This window comes from Amblyomma americanum, chromosome 7 (genome assembly GCF_052857255.1).
Source record: "Amblyomma americanum isolate KBUSLIRL-KWMA chromosome 7, ASM5285725v1, whole genome shotgun sequence".
Classification (NCBI taxonomy): Eukaryota; Metazoa; Arthropoda; class Arachnida; order Ixodida; family Ixodidae; genus Amblyomma; species Amblyomma americanum.
Genome location: NC_135503.1, coordinates 154,656,545 through 154,680,456, shown reverse-complemented (window position 1 = coordinate 154,680,456; position 23,912 = coordinate 154,656,545).

The window sequence follows — 23,912 nt, the reverse complement described above, 5'->3', positions numbered from 1 at the left end:
CCGCAGGAAGGTAAGCAAGAAAAGAGCCAACCAAAAGTATTAAAAAGAAGATCTTTATTCAAAGCAGCTGTAAGCGCTTTAGGTGGTGTGCCTATAGGCAGGGCTCGGGCAGGGGTCAGGACCTGGAGTGGGGTGCCGGGCTTGTGGTGGGTCCCTGGGCAGGACTTGTGGTGAAGTGCTAGGCAGAACTTGGGGTGGGGTATATTTATTTTCATGTTTTCTGCGTGCCGATGATTCAGGTTAGACAACACAGCTCGGCAATCTGCTGTAGCACGGCTAAGAGATCCATAAAGTGCTTAACGAAGCTGTCCTCCTGTGAACTGATCAGTCATATCTGAAGTAATCGTTGCACTCCTCTTGCAAAAGGACTTTTCCACTGCACTCAAATTCCTTGTCCAGCTCTTGCACGATGACCTCACAATGCGCCGAGCCTGCAAAGAGAGGCATGATGTCATGATGAACCTAAATGTGGCCCTCACAGGACAAAAACAAGAATGATTAAATAACCCTGAATTTTTTGAGGCACGTCCGACGTCATAACACCCGACACACATTTTACAGGACAATTTGAAACAACTAGCACCGCATTTTTCGCGCGAAGTGAAATTTAATTTGCCTTGTCCCAAATTGTTGATTTTAGTTAATTTCGCCATTTCGCAGCTTCAGTAAGATATTCAATGTGAAAAAAAAACAAAGTAATGTAATATTGAAAGCAAATAAATGTTTTATTTTGTTTTATTATCATAACTACGTAGCTCTAAATTGAGAGCGCATTTTTTATTCAGTTAAAGACGCACAGTTTGTAGCATCTCCACATAGACGTCAGAACAGCAGTTTTGAACAAAGCTTGTTTTTTTTTGGATGGGGTTAAAAATAAATACGCTGGACGAAAAAAACCCAGAACAGCTTTGTTTTTTTTTAAATCCAACAGTTTATCTTAGTCGCTTCCAATGCATGTAATACAGATTCGAAACTGACTTGAAAACCACACAAAACAACCGTCTGACAGTCCTTTTTTCTTCGAGAGATAACTTGGCAAAAGCTTTTGCCTTAAATTGAGGATTTTCCATTGCGCCTGGAAGTGTGTGAACCACAGAGAAAGAGCCCAGAAGTAGTACACGTATCCTTACCGACTGGTCTGTAGTGGAACACAAAGCAGTTCCGATTCCTATCCTGCATAAGCTGTACATGACAAAGGTATTCCTGAATGAATTAGATGAAAGGTCAGAAGAATTCAAGCCCGCTGTTCGACAAAGTAGTGAATGTTTGGTGAATTCATTGCACCAAAGACAAAAAATAAAATTCTTACCATTCGGGCAGATCTGCAGTGCGCACGACGTCAAGCCGGAAATTTGGCAATGAGAGTAGATACATAGAAGTCGTCCTCGTGCTTTATCTCGTTCTCTTTTCCTGCCGGAAAAAATAAAGCCGCATGTAGTCAGAGCAACACTTACTCTCAAAATCACATCGATTTCCGAATGTATCTCAAGATAATATATTTATAGTACTTACAAGTAAGGTATTGCAGGCCAGAGGAGTGAACCGCGTCTTAGCTCTCATATGGACCTCCTGCATGTTTGTAAACAAACGAGGTGGCGCTGCAGTCGCTAGCGAGCTCGTGGTAGGCAAAAGGTCGGGGAGAGCGCGGGTTTTCAAGGCTTGTAGGCGCGTTTCCAGTTTCTGCGAATCATAGCAATGGTCGATGCTTCCAACTTGGTAATTCGTTGAAGTACACGAGCTCGCGTTGGCCACGTGCGGCCTATAAAGAGAAATAGTTTGCCACTGTATTGTATATATGGTTAGTAGTGAACATGTAGAAAGCGTTCCTGCCGTTTATTTATGCGCTAGCCATTGAATAAAACAAGTTTTGACACTCTGCACTAGACGGAATGATTTTACTTCGGGACAATAGTGAGGGAAAGTGCTGGCGTTGTTTCGTCGGAGCAGACGTGCGCTCATCATCTGTTGGCATGCGTGTCGCGCTGTGCGAAAAGTGGGGACAGCGTCGTGTCTCTGATCTCCTGTCTCGCTTAGCGCTGTTTTTAGCCGCATGGCCACGCACCAGCCCAGCCGACTTGTCCTCTTGTTAAGCTGGTCGATTTGGTGAAAATTTTTTATTTCTAGAATTATTTCTTTCCTAGCCCTGAAGTCTAGTTTCGTGACGAGAAAATATAGCAAAATATTGAGTACAAATTTATAAATTACGCTTTTTAGAAGTGTGGTCGTCCAAAATTGTGAGGTAATTTATTTGATTTCAGTGCCGCATTTCTTTGACCAAAGCGAAAGCGAAGATGCCATAAACTTTAAGGTATGTTTTGTGACCTCTCACATTTTCTGCGACTGGATCACTGACCTTCTTAATTCGCATGAAAATCAAATGATTCCATTTGTCGCAAACTATTCCTGAGACGTTGAGAAGCGTAATAAATCTCGATTTTTTTCCCTACACGTGCAGTACTGTGTTAGTTATTTCTTGTAAGAAACGCTTTCATGTAACTATGCATGCATAAGTACTGTCATAGAAAAAGAACTAATCGCGTCATCGTACAGAACAGGGCTTTATGTACATGCTGGCATAAAAAAACTGCCGCACTATCTACTCAATTATTTGAGACCTTGGGGGGATTTGACGACGGTGTTAATTAAAATTACCCAGAACTGCACCAGGTATAGCTATATATAAAAGGAATTACTGAAACTAGCGTAGGAATTTCATATTTGCACCAAGTTTAGTTACATATCGCAGGCATGAATAACGAAAACACTTTTCATTGCCACGTCCCCTATCAATCTTGCCACGTGTCTGTTAGTAGCACGCCTGCGGCTGCTTCTTTCCAAACAAGCTTCGCGATCATGTACTACCTCATGAAACATGACACACGCATGATGCAATGAAAAAGCATACGGCGTTTAGCACACTTAAGGTACGCTATTCTAAGCACACCAACGCGACCACGCAAGATTGACACAACTTACCAGACTTCTTTTACTCGAATGAAATAATTACGTCGTCATATCAAGAAACAGTTTCAAATAGATAATAAATGTCATAAAACGCGTCATTAAAACATAGGGTACAATTAAAAAAAAACGCATTCCTTGGGGGTGAGTGAACCTGTCGGCGCCCCGTGCACTCCGGCTCAAGGTGATAAGTACGTGTGCAGCTGCATATGTCTTTTTTTTCTTTGAGCAATTATCAGCCTACTATCCTGAAGTTCAGGTGAATTAACGCAGTAACTTACATGCCATTAAGTGCATTGAGTGGCAGGGCGTATCGACTCCCAGACTTCGCGCTTTACTACCGTGGCCCAATGTCTGTTAGCCAGTTTCCGAATGCGGCATTTATGCGCGAGAAACCTATCGAGGCTAATTTATTATTTTTATGCCACTGCGCGGATCCAGCAGTGACGCAGCTGGTCAATACATGCTGCTTCTGCAGTGCACAGGCTTGAAGCAGCCGCCGGTAGCTGCGGCAGCTGCGGTAGGCACGGGCAAGCGGAACCTGTTTTGCCTACCATGCGAAAGTCGCTGCTAACATCAGCGCCACCGCATCTTCGTGACGTCGCGGGGTGAAGGAGGTCCGCTTGCGCAGGCTACGAACGGAGCCAGCTCGAGTGTGCATGCTCTTTCCTCGCGTTGGTTGCGCGGTTGGGCGCCGCTGTGCCAGACAAACCAAGACTCGTCCGGTCAAGAATGAGTAGTGGGGATGCATCGCGCTGTGACGAATGGCAGGGGAGAAGACGGTGATGGGAGGGAGGGGCAGCAAGGAGGGGAGTTCTTTTCTTTTACACAGCTTTTGTGGTCCCAAAAAAAGTTTCTAGCTGAAAGGTAGAGGAAAGAAAATCTTGTGGGGGGGGGGGGGGGGGGGGGGGCAACGAGTAGCGCAGCGCGCACCTGCGCATGGGATAAACAGCAAGGAGAAACTGGGTAAAAAAAAAGCGCTAGGGGGGGGGGGGGGGGTAGCGCGCTGCCTTGAAAAGGGCACGTCCGGGAGATGAGTTGGAGGAGACTTCAAAAGAGAGAAGGGAGGGAGGCCGAAACATGTGAAAGAGGTTTGCAATTCTCCGAGAATGAGTCATAAGCAGTTGTGAAGGTAAGGGCGTGGAAAACGTAGAATTATTCGTCAAAGTATTCTTGCAAAGTCGCTGGAGAAGGATCATGTCCGGCGACCGAAAACTTTGAAGCGAAAAATGCGGAGCTCGAGAGGACTTCGCCAAAACGACTTCAGACACTCGCGCACTCTGTGGGGCCGTGTGTTAGTTCAGGGTGGCTTAAATGATATCATGATATAACAAAAACATAAAGCAATAAATTAAATATTATGCAAGCAAATTCGCACTCTTTCATAGTATTACATACGGGACATGTGGCAAACAATCTAGGTTAACATGCATCTGACACTATTTGTCAATAGGTTTATTCGTTGGTCGTCGAAGAATCCTCCAACGTTTTGTTGGTGTGGAAATTTCACACAAAAAGCTTAAAGTAACAAAATCGTGTTGAACTGTGGCTCGCAACTATTTCCGATGCTTTTCATAAAAAAAGATAATATTCGAAAAAAAAATTAATTTGCGAGCAAATAAGTAAAGACGTCTGCAAGAGCTATAGCCCTCAATGCAAATTACGCGACAAAACAATAACATGCACAAAAAACGACATTTTGAAACATTACGATCTTCAGAAAAGGAAGAAAAACCAAATCGGAAAACACAGGGCAAGGCGCGATCACAGGGAACGACGTACGGAAGCGTAGGAATCGCTTACCGCGTGTTGAAGCGGCGGCCTAATGTTTCGCGCGTGCGCAACTTATAATTGTAAATTACGAGGCCACTGCTTCGTTTCTGGACGTTGCTAAAATGGCGCACAAAGTCGGCTTAGGGAATGCACTGCACTAAGTTATTACGTTTGATTTAGTATCTTTATTAAGCAGACACCCACTGCGCCGTGTAGCAGTGAATTCTCTAGAGTGAAGCAAAAAAGCGCTTTTCTCCTTAAAAAAAATTATGAAATGAAAGTATTTGATTTTTTTTTAGAAGGAAGCCATCTTGAGCTGGTTTTCAGATACTCGCGCAAGCAGAGCGTGCAAAACGCTTTAAAATACATAAAGTTCATGCAAATAGGCGGGTTATTATGCCCAGAAATCGGACAAAAGCAACAGCGTAGGCTCTGTATGCACTTCTCAAAAAAGTATTTTTTTTTTATTAGTGGCGAGGCTAAGCCATGTATAGTTACACGAATCATTACAACTGGGTCACACCAGCGCATATTCATTATTTACTAAATTTACCAGACCTTTCGAAGGAATTTTAGTGGTTAGTTGCAGCCGCTTCTAGTTCCCAGTATTAACGATAGAATTCTACAAATCCATAGTTGTCTGTCTGGGTGGTGTCGTTGTCGGCCTTAGGCCCGTTTCACACGCATGCGATTTTCGCCTGCGACACTGCGAACTCCGTCGGTCTGCGACTGGGGAGGGCCGTCGGTCTAGTCGCAGACGGCTTGCGACCGAGTTCCGTTCGGTTGGTATTCAGTCGCAGCTTCGGTGTGTTCGCTCAGCGACTGAACAATGGGGAGCGCCGAGACTGCGTGCGACGTGGGGTCACGTGGGAGCTGTTGCCGCGGTGGAAGCAAAACTGTTTATTATAATCAAAACATTAAAATAATGCCCCACATCTAAAAATACACTCGCCATAACATCATCAACACATTTCGTGAAGCGTTTCTGTCGCGTTTAATCATGGATTGGCTTTGCAAACATCAAGAAACCTTGACTGTCCCATTGACCGAATTCGCTGCGGAGTTGCATGTGGAAGCACTGGCCGATAATCGCACTGCGGCGTCACCGGCTAGGCCGATTGTTTTCGTTCTAGTTGCAGCATGTGAAACGGGCCTTATGCGAAAGAGCGCTTCCTCTGTGGCGGAATATTCATGCACACTCGACTGACCACGACCAAAGTCTCCGTCACGTCGTTGCACAACTCAAAATCAGCGAACGGATCGAACAAAAGTCGATGGCAGCAGCACACAGCGAGCGAATGCGTTTGGAATGCTTCGGAACGTGTTTGGAAATTGTTAGGAAGCATCTTAGAACACAATTCATCAGCGGCGGAGCCCGCGGCAGACGTCGCCGCGCCGCATCACGACGGCGCCGACACGCTCCTCCTTTAGTTTCTCCTGTGCTAGAGCTTCCTCTGGCCGGCGCGATCTGCTGACCGCTTAATTCGGTTTTATTGAGTTTTTTCGTCGTACCTATGCATCTATCTCCGACTGCGCAGTCGGAAAGTATTCGTTGTTTATCCAACTCCACACATATACCGCGAAAGTGTTTGATAAGAAAAAGATTAATAAAACATCAAATTCTTGTACTCGCCCAAGTGCAGCCCAGGAGCTCAAACTAGTTTGAGAGCGTTCGAAAGTTATAAACTATTATAAATAATAAATTATAAAATCCATCTTCTACCCAGTATAATGGATGGTGCAATGTTCACCAACACCTGTCAGTATACTTTTAACACTGAATAAGGGTTGGCAAGCCAAGGCCAATATAACCAGGGTTCGAAAATGGCTTAGCCAATTCTGGCAAAGAGTGGGATAACTCTGGATAACATGGCCTATGATAGCCAATTTTTGAAAATGGCTTAACCAATTCTGGCAAAGAGTGGGAGAACGCTGGCTAACATGGCCCATGATAGCCAGGCTTTGAAAATGGCTTAGCCAATTCTGGCAAAGAATGGGAGAACTCTGACTAACATGGCCCATCATAGCCATGATTTTTTGATGGCACAGCCAATATCAGATCCTCATTGGCAACTATGGGCCTACTTAGGGCCACGCTTTTCCAGTGGCTTTCTAATATTGGCCCGCTGTCATGTGCTACCTGGGTACCCTGAACTCTGCGAACTCGCGTGTATGTAGCTCCACTCCCGAACAACATGCACTCGGACTCACAAAAGGAACGACGAAAGGCGCGAGTGAACTATTTGCGCCGCACACATCGACAGGCGCGAAATGCTGTATACGTCGACGCAGCCATGTACCCCGATTCTACAAACGCGGTGGCGGTCGCCTTGGACACCAATTTCAAGGAAATCGCCAGCGCCTCCCTACGAAACTGCCCTCCCACAGTAGCAGAAACTGCTGCAATTGCCCTCGCCATCCAGCACGGCGATGCCACGGGAAATGAGCTAAAAATTAGTACCGACTCTCAGTCGGCGTGTCGCCTCTTCCTCTCTGGCAGACTTCCATACTCCGTCGCTCACATTCTGACGACCCCACAAGTTCAAAATTCCACATGCAAGCACCAAATCACTTGGACTACTGTGCACGAGGGGCTCGAGGGAAACGAGGCCGCGGGCAGTCTAGCTCGAGGATATACTAACCCAGCGACTAACCTCCCCGACCTCACCCCTCTACGTACGGCGAGCGCCTCCTCCTTCTCCGAACACAAAGACAAGTCTATCCGCCGCCACACCGTAAGCTAACGGCGGCAGAGGCGAGGGAATGGCGACAACTACAGACGAACACCTTTCCTAACCTATACAAATACCACATCATCTTCCCCGACAGATATGACAGCATCTTCCCCTGGTGTGGCGGAATTCCAACAACATATCATGTAACATGGGGCTACTCCGGTCCCAAGCCCCCCGAACTAGACAAACATCACTCCGAGGAACAGTGGAAGTCTTCCCTGTTCAGCTCTGACTTGGCGGCGCAGCGAAAGCTTATATCCCAAGCAAGAGCAACTGCGGTGGACATTGGGGTCTTGAAATAAGGACTCCACCCAAAATCTGTATTTTCGCCTCTCTATCCCACCTTTTTGAAATAAATGTTTTCTGCTACTACTATTCTAGGATGAAGCGCTAACTGTCAATGGGAAGCCTTCATATCAGATGTCGCTCTTTGTGAACCGCACATGCCCCAAAAATGCTTTGTGTGGTTAACAGCAGAAAATTACCAGGACGAAGGTAGACATCTTGCGCATTTATGAAATGGTTTGGTTTAGTTTATTTTCGTTTAACGCCCCAATGCGACTCAGGCTATGAGGGACGCCGTATTGAATGGCTCGGTACTTCAACCTGCACTGAGATCACACAGTACACGGGCCTCTAGAATTTCGCCTCCATCGAAATCGACCGCTGTGGCCGGGATCGAATCCGCGTCTTTCGGGTCAGCAGCCGAGTGCCATAATCACTGAGCCACCGCGGTGGCTCCTTATGAAATGAATATGGAATGTGAGATTTAACGCGCTCTGTAGGCCCAGTCGTGTGACAATTCTGCGGACCTGCGAGGCCCTACTACAGAAGAGCAACTTTAAACGGACACGGCACAGAGGTGCAGTTTTTGGTGAGGTCGTCGAGACAAACGTTTCTTGTGGTTCTCCTCAGATCCCCAAGCAGGTGTTCATAGCGTGAACACAAAGACAGGAGTTCCAAAGCAATCAAAGTGTCGGATACTGCGGACGAATCACCTACATAAGTACCCTGTGCAGCTGCATCAAAAACTGTTGCCAAAGTACTGGTGCGAACAGGACCTCAAGAACAATTCTCAACAACCCATTTTGCTTCTCTGCGTAGGTTTTAACGATCTTGCTGCCTGCACAATTGTCGTACAGTTCGGGCATGGTTCCTCCAGATCGCTTTCATACCAAGCCAGTGATGTTGGCTTCGAGCTTCTAGCTCGACATAATCTTTGCGTGATCAACGACCTCATCACGCCTTTTGTCACCGCTTCTGCGACTGCACCATCCGTGGGGACGCCACATCACATCTGCATCGCCGCCTGATAAGAAGGTTTCCATCACCGCTTGGACCTAGTCAGCTCAGCAGCTACCTGATGCACAATGCTCCACAACCCATTTGGCTTCATTGCGCTGCAGGTTAGTGACTGCTTTCTGGCACCGTAGTGGCAACCAATTTTTGTTTCCGATGCCACTGCGTGTAAGGAATGTGCCAGCACACGTTTTCTCTTTCCAGGAGTATCTTTCAGAATGTGGCGATATCGAATCAAAGCGAGGCCCTGACATGTCTGAAAAGGAAATGCTCAAGCAGCTTCATTTGGTTTAAAACACCTTGAGCTCGTCTGTCAATGGCATTCTTGCAAAGAAGGTTACTTTTGAAGAAAAATCGATAACTTGTCAGAAAGAATTATTAGTTTCGAAGACAAGGTAGTAACTCTGAGTACTTAAATAACAGCTTATAAACAACAGAGCTTAAATAACAGAGGATCTTAAATCAACCATTACAAAGCTTGAAGTGAGTGTATCATACCTATGAAATAAAACCAACGACTTGGCAAACAAGAGCCGTTCGAACAACCTACTCATGTACCGTATAAAAGGAGAAAGGAAAGAAACAGAAGCAGAGTTGGCGGACTAATTAACAAATTATATATTTTGTGCAAAGTTAGGAGTTACGATCAACATCATATAAAGGAGCCATCAAAAAGGTGCGAAATAAAAAAGAAGCGCTCCGGCATCCTAAATTTGCATGATTATCGACAGAACTTCAATAATGAAGCCAAGCCCGAAATTGAAAAGTAAGGAGTTTAAGTTCAATGAGGACTTCACTTGAAGAAAGAAATTATAAGAAGCATCTTAGGCGAAGAGAAACGGTGCTAAAGTTCAGCGAGGCTTTGACAAAATAAACATTCACTCGGACGCGTTTGGATCGAACAATGAAAAAAAAAACTGCATAACATTCCGAAGAACTGAAACCGATATCACAAAGAGAGCAGTCTGGTTTTCCAAATTTTAAACATAACTTGTCGTAGCGCTGTCTATAAAGCTGGAGACCTTGAGGGCATGCTGTTCTCGCACGACAGTAACGTTGCCATGCTCAGGAAGGCCTGGTTGAGCAGTAAAATATTTGTCAGCGAAATTGTTCCTAAGGGCTATAATGTTTTTGTTCGAGACTGCTACAAAACAGGTAGATTAGTATACAGTTCAATCAAACCCCAAAACAACTTTTTAGAATGATTAGACTGTCTATGCATGAGGCATTGAAGCCGCTTTTTTTTTCTTCAAACCATACATCAAGAGCGTCCGCTTTGTTCTTGATGTCTTTATAGGTCTCCGTGCTCTTCTTCTGCGGTCCTTGAAGATATAAGAGAATATCTACAGTGGTGGTGTGACAGTTAACTGCAGAATAATAATGGCAGGCGACATTAACTTACCAAACTGTGAAGCGCACTTTTTCATCCCATTCCGCCCATACTGCTGATAACACGATGCTCAACATTGTGTACAGAATTCACTTGCTGCAAGTAGTGAATGCTTTCACTAGACTGCAAGGAACCACCGGATCAATTCCAGATCTATTTTCCTAAACGGTGCCATCCGAAATATGGCAACCAGTGAAGTTCCGAGCGATGTTTCCGAACACAGTGCAGTGTAGTAGGGCGTATACAATGTGTATTCAAACCGCCAGAAAAGGGCTCACTTCTTTTCCAATTGTTGATATGCTCGTGCATTTATTATGTACAGGCTCAATTTAAACTTTTATAACTCAGAAGCAGCCCTGGTAGTGTGAATGACTGGAGGCTTTCCTGTAAGGAATTGTTTCTGAATGTATTCTTCGTTTTGTTCCCAAATTGCGCTAAAATCTGTGCACCGTAACGTAACGATTTCTCAGGAGGGGTTACGTTTGCAGCGATGGCTTAAAGAGTTAAAAGAAATAAACAACAAATGCGTTATTAAAATTGATTTTGGAAGAAATTTCGGAACACGCGAACCTTAAGCAAAAAATAATCTCCCACAGAAAAATATCATGGAACGGAACGCTTCTGCCTTCTTTCATGCAAAACGACTCCCGAAAGATTTTAGGCCGGATCGTGCTGAAGTCTTCTTCCACGAATGAATTCCTGATAGGCAGTAAAAGTGTACGCGATGAAACCACTGGTTTTTAGGCTTTCAACAAATATTCCTGTCGGTATTTAAGAATGACATTGCTTGCCTTCCTAACTTTTGCATATCGCTGCCTCAGATAACTAGTTTTGTTATTTCGGAAAGTGGCGTTTTTAATTTTCTCTTGATTCTTGATGTCAAAAATTAACCAGGACCTGATAATGCACCAAATACTTCTTAAAGCACCATACGGATTTATGTGCGAGGTATTTGCAAGTTGTAATCATCAGATCTATTCGTGAGGGTTCTTTACCGGATGACTGGATAAAGGCAGATATAAAACCTTTGCAGAAAAGCAGCAAAAAATGCGCACGCCGAGAATTAGCAGCCTGTATCGCTGACATCGACATCATACGAAATTCTGCCGCACAACTTTCATAAACATATCGTCACGATCCAAATAGAGCCGTGCAGGTAGGCGTAGTGGAGAACCCAAGAATGAAGCTGGTCCTTTTAATCCCAGAGCCAGGTTTAGCCGAACGCGACTTTCGAGCCAATCGCCGCTTCGCCGTCGTTTCGACTAAGCGCGGAGGCCGCGCGGTGCTAGGCACGTGGCATTGTTCCTCCCCGCGAAAGAGCACCGGCTCGATGCGAAATGAGTTGTGTACAAGGGTAGAAGAAAAGAAACATTATGGGTCAGGTGAAGTGTAGAATCCGTGCTAGTTGGGAGGGTGGGAAAGTCGAGTCCGCACTTTTGGGAAGGGTATATGGGCGCGGAGCACAGCGTAACCGCAGCGCTCAGTCACGTGGTAAGTACGCCTTTAAGCGCACCACATGTCGAAAGCCAATGGTGTCCGTTCTGCAAGGAATGATTTCGTAGAGGACGCTGTTTAGGCGGCGCAGGACTTTGTACGGGCCGAAATACCTACGAAGGAGCTTTCCGCACAACCCCACAAGACACTTTCCAGCTCCGCTCGGTCAAGGTGTGCGACGTCACGGAGGAAGTAGGCAGCACCCCTGAGATGCCTCCTTTCCTCCTCTCCGCAACGCTGTGCCGGAGCGCAGATCTGCCGCTCTCCACGGCACGCGTCGCATCGATCGCACCTAGTGTTCCGCTGAACGCATCAAAGTGCACCGGCGTTTTACGCAGAACCCACTTTGATGCCCTGCGCATGCGATTCCAGCAGACACTTTCCAGCTCCACTCGGTCAAGGTGTGCGACGTCACGGAGGAAGTAGGCAGCACCCCTGAGATGCCTCCTTTCCTCCTCTCCGCAACGCTGTGCCGGAGCGCAGATCTGCCGCTCTCCACGGCACGCGTCGCATCGATCGCACCTAGTGTTCCGCTGAACGCATCAAAGTGCACCGGCGTTTTACGCAGAACCCACTTTGATGCCCTGCGCATGCGATTCCAGCAGACACTTTCCAGCTCCACTCGGTCAAGGTGTGCGACGTCACGGAGGAAGTAGGCAGCACCCCTGAGATGCCTCCTTTCCTCCTCTCCGCAACGCTGTGCCGGAGCGCAGATCTGCCGCTCTCCACGGCACGCGTCGCATCGATCGCACCTAGTGTTCCGCTGAACGCATCAAAGTGCACCGGCGTTTTACGCAGAACCCACTTTGATGCCCTGCGCATGCGATTCCAGCAGACACTTTCCAGCTCCACTCGGTCAAGGTGTGCGACGTCACGGAGGAAGTAGGCAGCACCCCTGAGATGCCTCCTTTCCTCCTCTCCGCAACGCCGTGACGGAGCGCAGATTTGCCGCTCTCCACGGCACGCGTCGCATCGATCGCACCTAGTGTTCCGCTGAACGCATCAAAGTGCACCGGCGTTTTACGCAGAACCCACTTTGATGCCCTGCGCATGCGATTCCAGCAGACACTTTCCAGCTCCACTCGGTCAAGGTGTGCGACGTCACGGAGGAAGTAGGCAGCACCCCTGAGATGCCTCCTTTCCTCCTCTCCGCAACGCTGTGCCGGAGCGCAGATCTGCCGCTCTCCACGGCAGGCGTCGCATCGATCGCACCTAGTGTTCCGCTGAATGCATCAAAGTGCACCGGCGTTTTACGCAGAACCCACTTTGATGCCCTGCGCATGCGATTCCAGCAGACACTTTCCAGCTCCACTCGGTCAAGGTGTGCGACGTCACGGAGGAAGTAGGCAGCACCCCTGAGATGCCTCCTTTCCTCCTCTCCGCAACGCCGTGACGGAGCGCAGATTTGCCGCTCTCCACGGCACGCGTCGCATCGATCGCACCTAGTGTTCCGCTGAACGCATCAAAGTGCACCGGCGTTTTACGCAGAACCCACTTTGATGCCCTGCGCATGCGATTCCAGCAGACACTTTCCAGCTCCACTCGGTCAAGGTGTGCGACGTCACGGAGGAAGTAGGCAGCACCCCTGAGATGCCTCCTTTCCTCCTCTCCGCAACGCTGTGCCGGAGCGCAGATCTGCCGCTCTCCACGGCACGCGTCGCATCGATCGCACCTAGTGTTCCGCTGAACGCATCAAAGTGCACCGGCGTTTTACGCAGAACCCACTTTGATGCCCTGCGCATGCGATTCCAGCAGACACTTTCCAGCTCCACTCGGTCAAGGTGTGCGACGTCACGGAGGAAGTAGGCAGCACCCCTGAGATGCCTCCTTTCCTCCTCTCCGCAACGCTGTGCCGGAGCGCAGATCTGCCGCTCTCCACGGCACGCGTCGCATCGATCGCACCTAGTGTTCCGCTGAACGCATCAAAGTGCACCGGCGTTTTACGCAGAACCCACTTTGATGCCCTGCGCATGCGATTCCAGCAGACACTTTCCAGCTCCACTCGGTCAAGGTGTGCGACGTCACGGAGGAAGTAGGCAGCACCCCTGAGATGCCTCCTTTCCTCCTCTCCGCAACGCTGTGCCGGAGCGCAGATCTGCCGCTCTCCACGGCACGCGTCGCATCGATCGCACCTAGTGTTCCGCTGAACGCATCAAAGTGCACCGGCGTTTTACGCAGAACCCACTTTGATGCCCTGCGCATGCGATTCCAGCAGACACTTTCCAGCTCCACTCGGTCAAGGTGTGCGACGTCACGGAGGAAGTAGGCAGCACCCCTGAGATGCCTCCTTTCCTCCTCTCCGCAACGCTGTGCCGGAGCGCAGATCTGCCGCTCTCCACGGCACGCGTCGCATCGATCGCACCTAGTGTTCCGCTGAACGCATCAAAGTGCACCGGCGTTTTACGCAGAACCCACTTTGATGCCCTGCGCATGCGATTCCAGCAGACACTTTCCAGCTCCACTCGGTCAAGGTGTGCGACGTCACGGAGGAAGTAGGCAGCACCCCTGAGATGCCTCCTTTCCTCCTCTCCGCAACGCCGTGACGGAGCGCAGATTTGCCGCTCTCCACGGCACGCGTCGCATCGATCGCACCTAGTGTTCCGCTGAACGCATCAAAGTGCACCGGCGTTTTACGCAGAACCCACTTTGATGCCCTGCGCATGCGATTCCAGCAGACACTTTCCAGCTCCACTCGGTCAAGGTGTGCGACGTCACGGAGGAAGTAGGCAGCACCCCTGAGATGCCTCCTTTCCTCCTCTCCGCAACGCTGTGCCGGAGCGCAGATCTGCCGCTCTCCACGGCACGCGTCGCATCGATCGCACCTAGTGTTCCGCTGAACGCATCAAAGTGCACCGGCGTTTTACGCAGAACCCACTTTGATGCCCTGCGCATGCGATTCCAGCAGACACTTTCCAGCTCCACTCGGTCAAGGTGTGCGACGTCACGGAGGAAGTAGGCAGCACCCCTGAGATGCCTCCTTTCCTCCTCTCCGCAACGCTGTGCCGGAGCGCAGATCTGCCGCTCTCCACGGCAGGCGTCGCATCGATCGCACCTAGTGTTCCGCTGAATGCATCAATGTGCACCGGCGTTTTACGCAGAACCCAATTTGATGCCCTGCGCATGCGACTCCTGCAGACATTTTAAGGATAGTTGCCGGGCCAGTATGGTATATGATTTCACCGAAAAACGGCGCGCTTGCACGTGACACAGAAGGCACGCACAAACACGGTGCTGACTTACAACTGCAGGTTTATTGCATTGCTCGCAATCAATACCGGAAAGAAAAAAAACAAAACACAAAGGAAGGCGAGGAAGATTTCCCTCTGTTGCATCATGCCGTCATGGTTATTCAAGATATTCAACCTGTTTTCTTGTCAGTGCCATCGATGGCGTGCTAACGCATGGCGCGCCTTTCTTATCAATGATGAATGCTTCATACAGCTCGTGCTTGTGCTGGTGATTATACCGCCTCAAAATCTCGCTTCGTCCAAGGTTAAGTGCGCAATGACAGGCAGAGACGTGTTTTGCCAGCATGCTACCGTATCCCGTGCGGATGTTGTTGGCGTGCTCTCGTAAACGGTCATTTATGCAGCGTCCACTTTTACCCACATAAGATGCGCCGCATGACAGCGGGATCCCGTAGATTACCTCCCGGCCAGAGGTAGTGAGCATTTTTTAATGTTTCTTACTGCACCGCGCTCGTTTTGGGGCAACTTCGTTCACCATTCTGCAAAGCAAATTGAGCTTTCTGGGTGCAGCTAGGATTAAATTCACTCCAGCACGCCCTACTATCTTCTTCAACGAGTGGCTGATCCCGTGCAGATACGGCATAACAACCATCTCCTCTCTTTCTTTCCGCGGCTTCTTCGAGGGGCTAGATTGGCGGATATCTTTTAGGAGCTTGAAGCCGATCCCTAAATGAGGGCATCCGGGAAGCCCGCTTCGCACGGGCGTTTCAGCTGGGATTCTATGCTAGCATGCTGACGGTGATAGAACGACCTTTTGAGGGCATTATTCAAGGCGCCCAAAGCTATTGCTCGTTTGACAAGCTTCGTATGCGAGGAAGAGTATGGCAAAAGGCATTTTTTTGACCTGAGCATAGCACCAACACGGATGGTCCTCACTCGAGAACAACCGTAGGTCAAGGTACTGAACTTGGCCTTCGTCAGGCAGTTCTTTCGTCAGTTCAAATTCTCCCAGATTTTCAGAAAAAACCATGAAAAGTGCCTCCACGTCCTTGCCTGGGTCCTGATCCGACGTTTTGTAGACGACGAGGAAGTCGTCGACAAAACGAAAAGCCCTTATTACGTTGGTGTTGAGCAACGCTTCTTTTAGCCAACGATAAGCCTTTGCAAGCAGAAGATCGGTAAGTAGTAGTGCGACACAAGAGCCTATGCACACGCCCTGCCTCTGTACGAACAGTTCATCACTGAAACTGATAAGCGTTGACCTTAGGTAGAAGGCCATAGCTTCAAGGCACTTCTCTGTGCTGATTCCGCGAGCGTCCTGAAACCGCACGATACCCATTGCTTCAAAGCCTTCTCTTACCACAGCAAACAGAAAGGGGTTCGGTAGTGAGTAGTAAAGAACCTTTACATCAATGAAAAAAAAAACACTCACTCCTTTTGGGCATGAGCCATGAAGGATAGCAGACTTCTTCAGGCTTTTTGACCTGGAACGGATCTTCTACGGCTAACGAAGACAGTGGGTCCTGTAGAAACTTGCCCATGGAGTGCTGCCAGGTGCCTTTTTCTCACACGATCACTCTGAAAGGCCAATTGTCCTTATGTGTCCTCACCGCGAATAACGCACTTAGGTACAGTCCTTTGCTTTTCGTCACTGCTCTACCCAGCTTTTGTCATGTTGAAGGCATCACAGAGTTGCTGGGCTTCTTTCTTTACAGCTTGCTGCTTGACCTTATTGTTTGAGCAAGAAGCAGTGTTTGCGCGTGTCTTCTTTCTTTGTCCCGTGTAAGCGCGCTGTTTTTCGGTGAGATCTAGCAGACGCTTTCCCGCTCCGCTCGGCCAAGGTGTGTGACGTCCCGGAGGGAGCAGGAAGCACACCTGGGATGGCTCCTTTCTTCTCTCCGCAAAGCCGTGAGGGAGCGCACATCTGCCGCTCTCCACGGCAGGCATCGCATCGATCACATCTAGTGTTCCACTGAACGCATCAAAGTGCACCGGCGTTTTATGCAGAACCCACTTTCATGAATTCAGTTCAGTTGAGGTCTAGAATGCTATAGGTTGGGTTAGCCTTGCGTTATCTGCCGGCAATTGCTCCACCGTAGCATCCCTTCTATATTAACAGTGTCCTAAAGCCTGTCGCATCTACCTCGCTAGGGGGGGGGGGGGGGGGGCGCTGCGTTCGCCGTGGTGAGCAGACGTGCTCATATCGGCTCCGTCGTTAATGCCCGCTTTGGCAGTGCTGATTAGTTTGGATTACGAAGATTTTATTACCACTGTGTTCGTGAAGGTATCCGCTATCATCCGATACCCGACTTTCCATCCAAGGTGCGTTTTTCATCGATTCATCGGACTTTTCCTGGTTCACCGCCAAGAGGAGACGCTAGGCCGAAGCGAACCCAGGGCTCGCTAGGCCTAGCCAGCTGTTCTTCTGCCACAACATGGAGGGTTCCGCCGCCGCTTTGACGCACGGTTCCCAGGTTTCCCAAATGTGCGTGTAAGTAGAAGGAGAAGAAATTACGCCCGAGGAATTCCGACGCTCGCCCGGATGGCTGCACATCGGCGGGCACACGAGCCGAACACGCCTGCAAGGAACGCAGGGTGAGTCGACTTCTCGTGCCGATACTCCGAGCTCTCGACAGAAGCCTAAATTCAACAAGAACGTTAGGAGCGCAGTTATTCGGGCGGCTCGCATGCCCGCCATGCCTGTAGAAGAAATTAAGATCGTCGTGCGGCCCCGCGATGGGCTCGATATTTTCAAGGCAGGAGCTGCATGCGTGGCTAATGCCATCGTGGCGGCAGCGGGAATTGAGACGGCAGACCGAGCTGAGGATATGGCGTGTCCCAATACCCAGCAGAACATTATGGTGCTCATCACTCCGAGCGAGGAACGAGCGGAGAAGTATGCTCGAATTCAAGCTATCAACGTCCGAGGCAAAATATACGAGGTGCGCGCGTACGGAACGACCGCCCACGACACAGTCAAGGGCGTGATCAGGGGCATAGCACTCGAGGACAGCGAAGCCGAAATAATGCAGCAGATTGTTACCAAGTACAACCCCCTCGCCGCGGGGGCGAAGCGTATCGGAAACACGACGACAGTAATCGTAGTGTTCAACGGTATCAAGGCTCCCAAGTATGTGCGTTACGGATCCACGCTCTACCCGTGCAGTCTCTGCAGGAAGCAAATAGAAGTTTGCAAGGTATGCGGCAAGGTCGGCCACAGGCGCGACGTGTACCCCACACCGGACGTTCGCTTTTGCCTTGCCTGCGGTGTTTCTAATCCAAGAGAGGGCCACAAGTGTGTCCCCAAGTGCAAGCTCTGCGGCGAAGAACACCCCACCGGGGATCGCCTCTGCAGAGCCAAATACAAGGTTCCATACGTCGTACGGCGACGGCGATGGGAACGCCGTAACGCCGAAGAAGAGCAAAAGCAAGCACTCGAATCAAGCTCGTTTCCACGCCTCGGACGCTCCCGCTCGCGCAGTGCGTCCCGTAGTGGATCCCGCAGCGCGTCGCGCCATGCCTCACGACACGCTTCCCGTCATGCCTCGCGCAGCGCATCCCGCGGCCGTGACTCATCTGACGGGAACAGCTTCGGCGTTCAGCGATCGCGCTCCCGTGACAGAGTCAGCTGGGCCGACGCCGCAAAGGGCGGAGTTAAAAGCAGCAGCGCTAGCTCCAGCAGCGCCACTAGTGGCCGAACCACGCCAAGCAGCTGGCAGGCGTGGATTACCAGCCCCTACTACAAGGAACTCGAACAACTCCGCGCAACCAACGCGACGCTGGTAGAAACCACGCGCCGGCTCGCCCAAGAACTAGCCGAGGCCAAGAAAGACCTCCAAGCACAGCGAGCCCAGCCAGCCACTGTCCCAGCTCAGTCATCCGAGACACGTACACCCGCCGTTATCACCGAGCAGAAAACCGACACGCCATCACACCAAGGCACACAATCAATGGATACAACCCAAGACGAGCCCCAGCCGGAGCAGACCACTGACCCAACCCCCAAGAAACGAGCACGCACCTCATCACGACAGTACAAGGACCTGACCCAATTGGAAACTCAGCTCGAAGCAAAAATCGAAGCGTTCGCCAACACCTACGCCAGCACGGCTGCCGTCACCGACCAACGCCTGGCGCGGCTGGAGGAGCTGATCACCACGTCCTTCTGCACCATACAAGAGCGTTTCGCCTTCATTGAACAGGCCCTTAAGCCCATAGTACGCAGCCCCACCTTTGTGGCGCAATTCTCCAACCACCCATACCTTCAAGAAGAGACGCAAGCCCCAACCCCGACACAATCATGTCCCAGCCCCAAGCCACAATAGGATCGCTACCGGGCCTTACGGTCTGGCAGTGGAACTGCAACAGTTACAACAGCAAGAGAGCAGTGCTGCAACAACACATCACCACAGTAACCAAGAAACCCGACATCATCCTGCTGCAAGAAACGGCGACGGTGACCCCCACCCTCCCTGGGTATCGCGCTCATGTTAGCCCGGCGGAGGGACGGGGCGTCTGCACGTTCGTCCGCAAAGGGCTCACGTTCATCGAGCACCAACTCAAACACGGCCGCAGCAGGGTGGAATATACCTTCACCGAAATCATCCCAAACAAACAACGGAAAGGCAGCCTGTTCATCGCCAACATCTACAGTAACCCCAAGCACCAAACACAGAAATTCAAGACCCTACTACACACAGCCAGCACCCAAGCCAAAGACAACACGTTGCTGATCGGAGGGGACTTCAACGCCGCCCATCGAGCGTGGGGTTACGTGAAGGATACGGCCAAGGGACGGGACCTATTACAAGATATCCTGGACCACAACTGTGCCCTGATCACGGACCCCGCTCATCCCACCCGCATCGGCAACTCCGTAGCACAAGACACCACACCAGACCTTACGTTCATCAAGAACGACCACACGGGCAAAGTAACGTGGCACAACACCGGCGTCGACCTGGGCAGCAACCACTACATCCTCGAAATTACGATACCGAACCAATTCCGGGGCAACACCATTATGCACAAGTGGACGGACTGGGACGGCTTCCGTAAGGGACGTCCCACCACAGCACAAGACATCACAGACATCGAAATCTGGACGGAAGAGCTTTGCGATGCTGTGCACTCGGCCACCAAAACCATCGAAACGGACGAGGACGTCATCGCCATGGATAGCCGCCTGGCCCATCTGTTCGAGGCCAAACGTTCGATACAGGCGCGCTGGAAGCGGCAACGGTGGAATCGCAAATTGAGAAAGAAGGTAGCCGACTTAAACAGGGCCATTGAACACCACTGTAAGGTCCTGTGCCGTCAGCAATGTAACGAAATCTGCAACCGAGCTGACAGGCAACTGCATCGCGGTTGCACCTGGAATCTATTTCGCCACCTCCTAAACGAAACCAAGACCAAGTCACACCAGTGCGACCGCCTCGCCCACCTCCTGCACACCACCACACAACAACAAGGAAAAGACGCCGTTATCAAGAGCCTGGAAGCCAAGTATCTGCCGGACACGCCAACGGAAATCCACTCGCCGTACGGAGGGGCTGCCCAACGCGTGGCTCGACCGAGACATTACCGTGTCAGAGGTACGAGTAGCGCTGCACGAGCTCAACACCCGCTCAGCAGCCGGCCCCGATCTCGTTACCAACAAGATGCTACGAAACCTCGACAATGCATCGATCGAGGCACTAACCCGTTACTTCAACGAATGCTGGCGTTCGGGCAAGCTCCCCAGACAGTGGAAAACGGCAAGAACAATCCTGATCCCGAAACCGGGCAAACCACCGGACATCGGCAACCTGCGTCCCATCTCGCTTACATCCTGCGTGGGCAAGGTGCTGGAGCACGTGGTGGCCAACCGGTGGCAGGAATACCTGGAGAAGGAAGGCCTCTATCCGGACACGATGATCGGCTTCCGACACAGACTCAGCACACAAGACGCCATGCTACAACTAAAACAAGAAATCATCGACAACAAGACACAAGACAGCAAAGTAATTCTGGGGCTCGATCTACAAAGCGCATTCGACAAAGTCAAACACTCAGCCATATTAGCACCAGTATCACGACTCAACATGGGGGTAACGAGCTACAATTACATCCAAGACTTCTTGACCAACCGCACGGTGGAACTGCACGCCGGAGACCTCAGACTCCCCGAACGCAAGCTCGGTAGCACGGGTACCCCGCAGGGTTCGGTCATCTCGCCGTTGCTCTTCAACCTCGTTATGATCGGGGTAGCGAGGGCAGTAGCGGGGACCGGCGTCCGGCATACGATCTACGCCGACGACATTACCCTGTGGGCGGCCGGCGGCACCGACGCCAGCATCGAGCAACAGCTACAAGCCGCGGTTACCGCCATCGAGCAGCACCTTGACGGCACCGGCCTAGTGTGCTCGCCCGCCAAATCCGAGCTGTTCGTCCTCACACCATTACGACCGGGACGGAAACGCGCTCCCCCTCGGGAGTGCTTTCACATCAAGATCATGACCGCATCGGGGCAACGCATCCCCGAAGTTCCCAAGATCAGAGTCCTGGGCCTGCTGCTAAACAAGAGCGGCCGCAACGACGAGACCATCAACAAACTTACCACACAGGCAATGGATGCCATCCGGCTCATACACCGAGTCTCGACACGACGGGCGGGCATGCGTGAAGACAGTCTCGTGCGCCTCGTCCAGTCGTTCGTGATCAGTCACATCGCCTATGTTGCGGCCTACCTCAACTGTCAGGTCACTGACAGGAACAAGATCAACACGCTGATCAGACGGGCTTACAAGACGGCGCTGGGCTTAACGGAGACCACGAGTACGGCTCGGCTCCTGCAGCTCGGCGTCCAAAACACCCTAGAAGAAATAGCCGAGGCGCAGCTCACCGCGCAAATGGAGCGCCTCTCTACCACCAAGACGGGGCGCAGTATTCTGACATCCCTGGGTTACAACCCCCGAACCCCCAGCCGGCAACCATGCGAGATCAGCGAGGAGGCGCGGGCTCACATCCATGTGGACCCCATCCAGAAGAACGTGCACCCCGAATACAACCAAGAACGGCGGCAGGCACGGGCCCAGGCCCTCATCGAGAAACACGCCCAAGACCCGCACGCCCGGTACGTGGACGCAGCGGAATACAAACGAGAAGGCTTCGCGGCAGTGGTCGTTGCGGCGGCTACCGGCACCACGACAACGGCAGCGAGCGTGCGGTGCACGGACGCCACAGACGCCGAGGAGGTTGCCATCGCTCTGGCGATCTCCGAGGCCGAGTGTCACACCGTGCTCAGTGACTCGAGGAACGCCGTGCGCAACTTTGCCAAGGGGCGAGTGAGCGCGCCGGCGGCCGCCATCATCGGCAAGCTCCAGCCCCAAGACCACCGCAGCACCATCCGTATCAAGTGGTTCCCGGCGCACGCGGGCGAGTGTGCATCCTCGCCGAACCACAACGAGACGGCCCATTCGGCGGCGCGAGCGCTTACCCTCCGCGCCCCCGAGAGTGACCGTTCCGTGTGGTGGTTCGAAACCAAGGACCGCGTAACCAGTTATGGCGAAGTTACCATGTGTTACCGCCTAGCTCGACGGACAATGCCGCCTCCCCACCCGGCACTCAGTCGGGAGGAGGCCGTCATCCTAAGACAGATACAGACCGGGTCACTCCTCGCCCCGGCAGTGCTACACGTACTTCACCCAGAACTCTATCCGAGCGATGTGTGCAATGTTTGTGCAGCTGGTCCGGCGGACCAATGGCACATCATGTGGGACTGTGCCAGGTTCCCGACCGAGGCTACCTCCAGGATATACCCGCCCGAACTTCAAAGTGCAGTGCAGTCTGCAGACAAGGACATTCAACTATGGGCCGTCCAGCAGGCCCGGGGTGCGCTCGAAAAGCACAAGCCTCACGACCCACCACAAACGGGCCGAACGGGGGTAGTGCAGAGGAGGGCATAACCCCGGGTCGACGCTTGGCCAACGTCACGATGCGTCAAACCGTCGGTTGCCGGCATTTTCAATAAAGTTTTTCCTACCTACCTCTACCTCGCTATGCGCACTCTCTTATAATAGCACACATTCTCCCCAGCATTCACCACCTATGCACACAATCAATACACACTGTCCACATCACAGTCCACTCCAGAAGTCACCATCTATGCACATATTCAGTCACAGTAGAACATAGGCCATTTTAGGGCCACAATCCATACACACATTCACTCACAGTATAACGTGGTCCACTACGGAAGACACCATCTACGCATACATTCAATCACAGTAGGCCATAGTCCGTTCCTGCTGTCACCATTTAGAAACAAGATCCGTGTCCTGCAGAAATGTTAAAAGAAGGCGTGCAGCCTACCTTCTGCATGTCTGGTTTCCACTCGGGTAGACAATGTCCTGAACTGTACTGTGACGGGTTCCTGTCTTCTTGAAGGAAGGGAACATGACATAACTTTCCACATTGTACTCTAAGCAGTACATAATATAATGTTCGATATCCCCGCACACACCACATAAAGAGCAGAGCGGAGACGATGCTATGCCCGACTCATGCATCCAGGCAGGAGTCCGAGCAGAGGCCGTGCGAACTCGATGTAGTAGAGTCGCTTGGGATCTTCTCAGTCCCTTGTTCACACATGGCTTGTGGTACGCAGTCCACAGGGTACTGAAATGATCGATCACCGTTTTCCTGTAGAGACTTTTTCAATCTTGAGGTACTTTTTTGATGGAATCCTTGAGAGAGCTTTATGGGCGAGATTGTCTGCCAACTCCTATGTCAGAGTATGTGTTGACTTCTGTGTGAGAAGGCACCCATTGGAAATGTAGAGTAAAGCTTCTGCTGTGCAGATTCTGCACCAAGCGCAGAGAGCTTATCGACAAGGCGTTGTAGGGAATCCGCGCTCTAACCTCTGAAGGGCAGATTTTGAATCAGTTAGGATGACAACAGGTTGAGCCGGACAAGACCCTAACTTCCGTAAACCCGCCTCAATAGCAACAATTTCAGCCGTTGTGGAGGATACGACAGCAGTAAAGCGTACGGACCACTTACAGTCCAAAGAAGGAATGTAAAAAGCCGCTG